Genomic DNA, 8,811 nt, shown 5'->3' with positions numbered 1-8,811 from the left:
CAAAAGCTGGCGTTTAACTCCAAGAAAAGTCTCTACACATGGAAGCTTCAATGCTCAGCCCAAGCACACACCAAATGGGCCCGGAAGAAGATTTCTGCATTAATTACTTATTTCTGTAACCCTAGGCTACTAGTTTTCTATAAATAGGACCTTTTGCTATTGTATTTTCATACTTTCATAGACCTGTTCATGTTTGAGGCTGGCCTCACGGCCATGCCTAGACTTCTTGTTCTTATGTATTTTTAACGGTGGAGTTTCTACACACCGTAGATTAAGGTGTGGAGCTCTGCTGTTCCTCATGAATTAATGTAAAGTACTATTGTTTTTCTATTCAACTCAAGCCTATTTCTTCTCTAAGATATTCATTCGCACACAAGAACATGATGAATGTGATGATTATGTGACACTCATCACCATTCTCACCTATGAATGTGTGCCTGACAACCACTTCCGTTCTACATTCAAACAAGCTTGAATGTGTATCTCTTGGGTTTCTAATCTAAGATTAGAACCTTCGTGGTATAGGCTAGAATTATTGGTGGCCATTCCTGAGATCTGGAACATCTAAACCTTGTCTGTGGTATTCTGAGTAGGATCTGAGAAGGAATGACTGTGACGAGCTTCAAACTCACAAGTGTTGGGCGTGTGACAGACGCAAAAGGATCAATGGATCCTATTCCAACATGATCGAGAACCGACAGATGATTAGCCGTGCGGTGACAGCGTGCGTAGAACATTTTCACTGAGAGGACGGAAAGTAGCCATTGACAACGGTGATGCCCAACATAAAGCTTGCCATGGAAAGGAGTATGAATGATTGGAAGAAGGCAATAGGAAAGCAGAGGTTCAGGAGGAACAAAGCATCTTCATACGCTTATCTGAAATTCCTACCAATGAATTACATAAGTATCTCTATCTCTATCTTTATTTTATGTTTTATTTATCTTTAATTATCAATCCTTCATAACCATTTAAATCTGCCTGACTGAGATTTACAAGATGACCATAGCTTGCTTCAAGCCGACAGTCTCCGTGGGATCGACCCTTACTCACGTAAGGTATTACTTGGACGACCCAGTGCACTTGCTGGTTAGTTGTGCGGAATTGTGACAAAGTGTGATTCACGTTTGAGAGCTCCAAGTCTTTGGTGCCATTGTTGATGATCACAATTTCGTGCACCAAGTTTTTGGCGCCATTGCCGGGGATTGTTCGAGTTTGGACAACTGACGGTTCATCTTGTTGCTTAGATTAGGTACTTTTCTTTTTATTTTTCAGAATTTTTAAGAATGAATTCTAGAGTTTCAAGGTGATGTTCTTATCATCACAAAAGCTGATTGATTCTCATCAATTTAGCTGCTAAATGTAATGTCCTGCTGAAGCTTGGCTAGCCATGTCTAATCTCTTTAGACTGAAGCTTTAGACTAACATTGCATGATTCCTGGAATTCTTATTAAAAATTTTGAATCTCTTTATTCTCTTTTCCATATTATTTTCGAAAAATCACAAAAAAATTTATAAAATCATAAAAATAAAAAATATTTTATGTATCTTAGTGTCAATTTTTAAGTTTGGTGTCTTGCATGCATTGTTTATTTGATCTTAGTTGCATTTTTTATTGTTTCTCATCATTAAAAATTCAAAAATATGTTCAAAATTGTGTCTTTTCAAGTCAATAATACAGAGAATTGAAGATTCAGAACATTCAGCAGAGGAATTAAACAGAAAAAGCTGGGCGTTCAAAACGTCCAGTGAAGAAGGAAAACTGGCGTTTAAACGCCAGCCAGGGTGCGCGTTTAACGCCAGGAGGACACTAGAGGGAAGATTTTGTTTTTAATCCAAATTTTTTTCAAATCTTCATAATTTTTCAAAATCAAATCTTTTTCAAATCATATCTTTTCAATCATATCTCTTCAAAATCAATTTCTTTCCATTTTTTATTTTTTATTATGTCCGAAAATCCTTGCTACAATTAATGATTTACTTCAAAAATTTCAAGTTGTTACTTGCCTATTAAGAAAGGATCAAATTTTAAATTTTAGAAGCATATCTTTTAATTTCTTGTTAGTCAAGTAATCAACTTTAATTTTAAAACTTTCTTTTTTAATTTGATTTTCAATCATATCTTCTCAATCATATCTTTTCAATCACATCTTTTTTAAAATTAATTTTCAATCATATCTTTTTAATTTCTAATTTCAAAATCTTTTTCAAAATCACTTAATTTCTTTTCCAATCTTAATTTTCGAAAATCTCAATCAAATTTTCAAATTTCTTTTTATTATTTTAAAAATCTTTTACTTTAATTTCGAAAATTCTTCCCCTCTTCTCACATCCTTCTATTTTAGGGACTAACACTCCTCCTCAAGGTGCAATTCGAACTCTATCCTTCTTGATAAGTTAGAATTCTCTTCTATCTACCTTCTCCTTCTATTCTTCTTTGCCTCTGACACTTCAAGGAATCTCTATACTGTAACATAGAGGATTCCATACTTTCTTGCTCTCTTCTCTTTCATATGAGCAGGAGCAAGGACAAAAGCATTCTTGTTGAGGCTGATCCTGAACCTAAAAGGACCTTGAAGAGAAAGCTAAGAGAAGCTAAAGTACAACTCTCTGTAGAGGACCTAACAGAGCTTTTCAAACAAGAAGAAGCCATGGCAACCGAGAACAACAACAATGCCAACAATGCAAGGAAGGTGCTTGGTGACTTTACTGCACCTACTCCCGACTTCTATGGGAGAAGCATCTCAATCCCTGCCATTGGAGTAAACAACTTTGAGCTTAAGCCTCAATTAGTTTTTCTAATGCAACAGAATTGCAAGTTTCATGGACTTCCATTGGAAGATCCTCATCAGTTCTTAGCTGAATTCTTGCAAATCTGTGACACTATCAAGACCAATAGGGTTGATCCTGAGGTCTACAGACTTATGCTCTTCCCTTTTGCTGTAAAAGATAGAGCTAGGACATGGTTGGACTCACAACCTAAAGAAAGCCTGAACTCCTGGGAAAAGCTAGTTAATGCCTTCTTGGCAAAGTTCTTTCCACCTCAAAAATTGAGTAAGCTTAGAGTGGAAGTCCAAACCTTCAGGCAGAAGGAAGGTGAATCCCTCTATGAAGCTTGGGAAAGATACAAGCAATTGATCAGATGGTGTCCTTCTGACATGCTTTCAGAATGGAGCATCATAGGTATCTTCTATGATGGTCTGTCTGAACTGTCCAAGATATCATTGGACAGCTCTGCTGGAGGATCTCTTCATCTGAAGAAGACACCTGCAGAAGCTCAGGAACTCATTGAAATGGTTGCAAATAACCAATTCATGTACACCTCTGAAAGGAATCCTGTGAATAATGGGACAAATCAGAAAAAAGGAGTTTTTGAAATTGATACTCTGAATGCCATACTAGCTCAGAACAAAATATTGACTCAACAAGTCAATATGATTTCTCAGAGTCTGTCTGGAATGCAAGCAGCAACAGGCAGTACCAAAGAAGCTTCATCTAAACAAGAAGCTTATGATCCTGAGAACCCAGCAATGGAAGAGGTGAATTACATGAGAGAACCCTATGGAAATACCTATAATCCTTCATGGAGAAATCATCCAAATCTCTCATGGAAGTATCAACAGAGACCTCAACAAGGTTTCAACAACAGTAATGGTGGAAGAAACAGGTTTAGCAATAGCAAGCCTTTTCCATCATCTTCTCAGCAACAGACAGAGGATTCTATGCAGAGCCACTCTGACTTAGCAACTAAAGACTCTGATCTAATTAAAACCACTCAAAGTTTCATGACTGAAACAAGGTCCTCCATTAGAAATTTGGAGGCACAAGTGGGTCAGCTGAGTAAGAAGATTACTGAACTCCCTCCTAGTATTTTCCCAAGCAATACAGAAGAGAATCCAAAGAGAGAGTGCAAGGCCATAAACACGTCTCACATGGCCGAACCTGGAGAGGAGGAAGAGGCAGTGATCGCCACTGAGGAAGACCTCAATAGACGTTCACTAGCCTCCATGGAATTCCCTGATGAGAAACCATGGGAATCTGAGGCTCACACAGAGACCATAGAGATTCCATTGAATTTACTCCTGTCATTCATGAGCTCTGATGAGTATTCTTCCTCTGAAGAGGATGAAGATGTTACTGAAGAGCAAGTTGTTAAGTACCTTGGAGCAATCATGAAGCTAAACGCCAAGTTATTTGGTAATGAGACTTGGGAGAATGAACCTCCATTGCTCACTAAAGAACTGGATGACTTGACTAGGCAGAAATTACCTCTGAAGAGACAAGATCCTGGAAAGTTCTCAATACCTTGTACCATAGGCACCATGACCTTTGAGAAGGCTCTGTGTGACCTAGGGTCAAGCATAAACCTCATGCCTCTTTCTGTAATGGAGAAGCTAGGGATCATTGATGTACAAGCTGCAAGAATCTCACTGGAGATGGCAGATAATTCAAAGAGACAGGCTTATGGACTTGTAGAGGATGTCTTGGTAAAAGTTAAAGGCCACTACATCCCTGCTAATTTCATAATCCTAGAGACTGGGAAGTGTATGGATGAATTCATCATCCTTGGCAGACCCTTCCTAGCCACAGCAAAAGCTGTAATTGATGTTGATAGAGGAGAATTGATCATTCAAGTGAATAAAGACTCCCTTGTGTTTAAAACTCAAGGATATCCCTCTGTAACCATGGAGAGGAAGCATGAAGAGCTTCTCTCAATACAGAGACAAACAGAGCCCCCACAGTCAAACTCTAAGTTTGGTGTTGGGAGGCCACAACCAAACTTTAAGTTTGGTGTTGAACCCCCACATTCAAACTCTAAAGTTTGGTGTTGGGAGGTTCCAACATTGCTCTAAACATCTGTGAGGCTCCATGAGAGCCCACTGTCAAGCTATTGACATTAAAAAAGCACTTGTTGGGAGGCAATCCAATCTTTAATTATCTATGTTAAATTTCTATTTTCTTTTGTTATTTTATATTTTCTGTAGGTTGATGATCATGTGAAGTCACAAAAAACAATTGAAAAAGCAAAAACAGAAGGAAAAATAGTATTAAAAACAGAACACCCTGGAGGAGAAACCTACTGGCGTTTAAACGCCAGTAAGGGTAGCAGAATGGGCGTTAAACGCCTAGTCTGGCACCATTCTGGGTGTTTAATGCCAGAAATGGGCACCAGGCTGGCGTTTAACGCCAGGATTGGCAGAAAGGGGCATTTTTGTATGCCACTTGGTGCAGGAATGAGATATCCTTGACACCTCAGGATCTGTGGACCCCACAGGATCCCTACCTACCCCACATCTCTCTCTCTTCTTCACCCATTCACCAATCACCTCAATACCTCTTTCTCAAAAATCCTGGTGGCGGACAAGTCCTCTACTTTGGCAAGGTTAGCCTTCCCTCATCTCATTTGTCACCTCTACAATTCAGCTAGAATTGACATAGAGGAAGACACCCTCATTGATGAGGATAAGCCCAACACTAAGAAAAGGATGGAGCAAACAAGAGATTCCACTCATAGACATGAGAAAATTTCTCACCATGAAATCCATGAGATGCCTCAAGGGATGCATTTTCCTCCACAAAACTATTGGGAGCAAATCAACACCTCCCTAGGAGAATTAAGTTCCAACATGGGACAACTAAGGGTGGAGCACCAAGAACATTCTATCCTCCTTCATGAAATTAGAGAAGACCAAAGAGTCATGAGAGAGGAGCAACAATGGCAAGGAAGAGACATTGAGGAGCTCAAGCACTCCATTAGATCTTCAAGAGGAAGAACAAGCCGCCATCACTAAGGTGGACCCGTTCTTTAATCTCCTTGTTCTTTATTTTCTGTTTTTCAAATTTTATGCTTTATGTTTATTTATGTTTGTATCTTTATTACATGATCACTAGTGTCTAAGTGTCTATGCCTTAAAGCAATGAAAATGAATCCATCACCTTTCTTAAATGAAAAATGTTTTTAATTGAAAAAGAAAAAGAAGTGCATGAATTTCGAATTTTATAACAGATTAATTATTTTGATGTGGTGGCAATACTTTTGTCTTTCTGAATGAATGCTTGAACAGTGCATATTTTTGAATTTGTTGTTCATGAATGTTAAAATTGTTGGCTCTTGAAAGAATGATGGAAAAGGAAAAAATTTTATTTGATAATCTGAAAAATCATAAAATTGATTCTTGAAGCAAGAAAAAGCAGTGAAAAGCTTGCAGAAAAAAAAGAGAAAAAGAAAGAAAAGCAAGCAGAAAAAGCCAGTAACCCTTTAAACCAAAAGGCAAGGGTAAAATAAAAAGGATCCAACGCTTTGAGCATCAGTGGATAGGAGGGCCCACAGGAATAAAATCCTGGCCTAAGCGGCTAAACCAAGCTGTCCCTAACCATGTGCTTGTGGCGTGAAGGTGTCAAGTGAAAACTTGAGACTGAGCGGTTAAAGTCGTGGTCCAAAGCAAAAAGAGTGTGCTTAAGAGCTCTGGACACCTCTAATTGGGGACTCTAGCAAAGCTGAGTCACAATCTGAAAAGGTTCACCCAGTTATGTGTCTATGGCATTTATGTATCCGGTGGTAATACTGGAAAACAAAATGCTTTGGGTCACGGCCAAGACTCATAAAGTAGCTGTGTTCAAGAATCAACATACTTAACTAGGAGAATCAATGACACTATCTGGATTCTGAGTTCCTACAGAAGCCAATCATTCTGAACTTCAAAGGATAAAGTGAGATGCCAAAACTGTTCAGAAGCAAAAAGCTAAAAGCCCCGCTCATCTAATTAATACTGATCTTCATAGATGTTTTTGGAATTCATTGTATATTCTCTTCTTTTTATCCTATTTGATTTTTAGTTGCTTGGGGACAAGCAATAATTTAAGTTTGGTGTTGTGATGAGCGGATAATTTATACGCTTTTTGGCTTTGTTTTTAGTATGTTTTTAGTATATTTTAGTTAGTTTTTATTATGTTTTTATTAGTTTTTAAATAAAAATCACATTTCTGGACTTTACTATGAGTTTGTGTGTTTTTCTGTGATTTCAGGTATTTTCTGGCTGAAATTGAGGGACCTGAGCAAAATCTGATTCAGAGGCTGAAAAAGGACTGCAGATGCTGTTGGATTCTGACCTCCCTTCACTCGAAGTGGATTTTTTGGAGCTACAGAAGCCCAATTGGTGCGCTCTCAATTGGTTTGGAAAGTAGACATCCTGGGCTTTCCAGCAATATATAATAGTCTATACTTTGCCTAAGCTTTGATGGCCCAAACCGGCGTTCCAAGTCAGCTTAAGAATTCTAGCGTCAAAATGCCAGAACTGGCACAAAAGCTGGAGTTAAACGCCCAAACTGGCACAAAAGCTGGCGTTTAACTCCAAGAAAAGTCTCTACACATGGAAGTTTTAATGCTCAGCCCAAGCACACACCAAGTGGGCCCGGAAGAAGATTTCTGCATTAATTACTTATTTCTGTAAACCCTAGGCTACTAGTTCTCTATAAATAGGACCTTTTACTATTGTATTTTCATCTTTGATAAGTCTTATGCTATCTTAGACGCTTTTGGAGGCTAGCCACATGGCCATGCCTAGACCTTGTTCTTATGTATTTTCAACGGTGGAGTTTCTACACACCATAGATTAAGGTGTGGAGCTCTGCTGTTCTTCATGAATTAATGCAAAGTACTGTTGTTTTTCTATTCAACTCAAGTCTATTTCTTCTCCAAGACATTCATTCGCACCCAAGAACATGATGAATGTGATGATTATGTGACACTCATCACCATTCTCATCTATGAACGCGTGCCTGACAACCATTTCCGTTCTACATGCAAACAAGCTTGAATGTGTATCTCTTGGGTTTCTAATCTAAGATTAGAACATTCGTGGTATAGGCTAGAATTATTGGCGGCCATTCCTGAGATCCAGAACGTCTAAACCTTGTCTGTGGTATTCTGAGTAGGATCTGGGAAGGGATGACTGTGACGAGCTTCAAACTCACGAGTGTTGGGCGTGTGACAGACGCAAAAGGATCAATGGATCCTATTCCAACATGATCGAGAACCGACAGATGATTAGCCGTCCGGTGACAGCGTGCGTAAAACATTTTCACTGAGAGGACTGGAAGTAGCCATTGATAACGGTGATGCCCAACATAAAGCTTGCCATGGAAAGGAGTATGAATGATTGGAAGAAGGCAATAGGAAAGCAGAGGTTCAGGAGGAACAAAGCATCTTCATACGCTTATCATAAATTCCTACCAATGAATTACATAAGTATCTCTATCTCTATCTTTATTTTATGTTTTATTTATCTTTAATTATCAATCCTCCATAACCATTTGAATCTGCCTGACTGAGATTTACAAGATGACCATAGCTTGCTTCAAGCCGACAGTCTCCGTGGGATCGACCCTTACTCACGTAAGGTATTACTTGGACGACCCAGTGCACTTGCTGGTTAGTTGTGAGGAATTGTGACAAAGTGTGATTCACGTTTGAGAGCTCCAAGTCTTTGGTGCCATTGTTGATGATCACAATTTCGTGCACCAAGTTTTTGGCGCTGTTGCCGGGGATTATTCGAGTTTGGACAACTGACGGTTTATCTTTTTGCTTAGATTAGGTACTTTTCTTTTTATTTTTCAGAATTTTTAAGAATAAATTCTAGAGTTTCAAGGTGATGTTCTTATCATCACAAAAGCTGATTGATTCTCATCAATTTAGCTGCTGAATGTAATGTCCTGCTGAAGCTTGGCTAGCCATGTCTAATCTTTTTAGACTGAAGCTTTAGACTAACATTGCATGATTCCTGGAATTCTTATTAAAAGTTTTGAATCTCT

At 38.6% G+C, this 8,811-nt stretch overlaps 1 non-coding gene across 1 annotated transcript; it reads right to left on the bottom strand.

Annotated features, from left to right (window-relative positions):
* Positions 1-3,056: 3,056 nt before the first annotated feature.
* Positions 3,057-3,164, bottom strand: LOC148573692 (small nucleolar RNA R71). The gene has a single exon (XR_015906389.1). It is a non-coding gene; the product is annotated as a small nucleolar RNA R71 (small nucleolar RNA).
* Positions 3,165-8,811: the final 5,647 nt, after the last annotated feature.

This window comes from Arachis ipaensis, chromosome B2, assembly GCF_059453495.1.
Source record: "Arachis ipaensis isolate K30076 ecotype BB chromosome B2, ASM5945349v1, whole genome shotgun sequence".
NCBI lineage: Eukaryota > Viridiplantae > Streptophyta > Magnoliopsida > Fabales > Fabaceae > Arachis > Arachis ipaensis.
The sequence above is the reverse complement of the archived record's forward strand: the minus strand, read 5'-3'. Positions and strand labels throughout refer to the sequence as shown.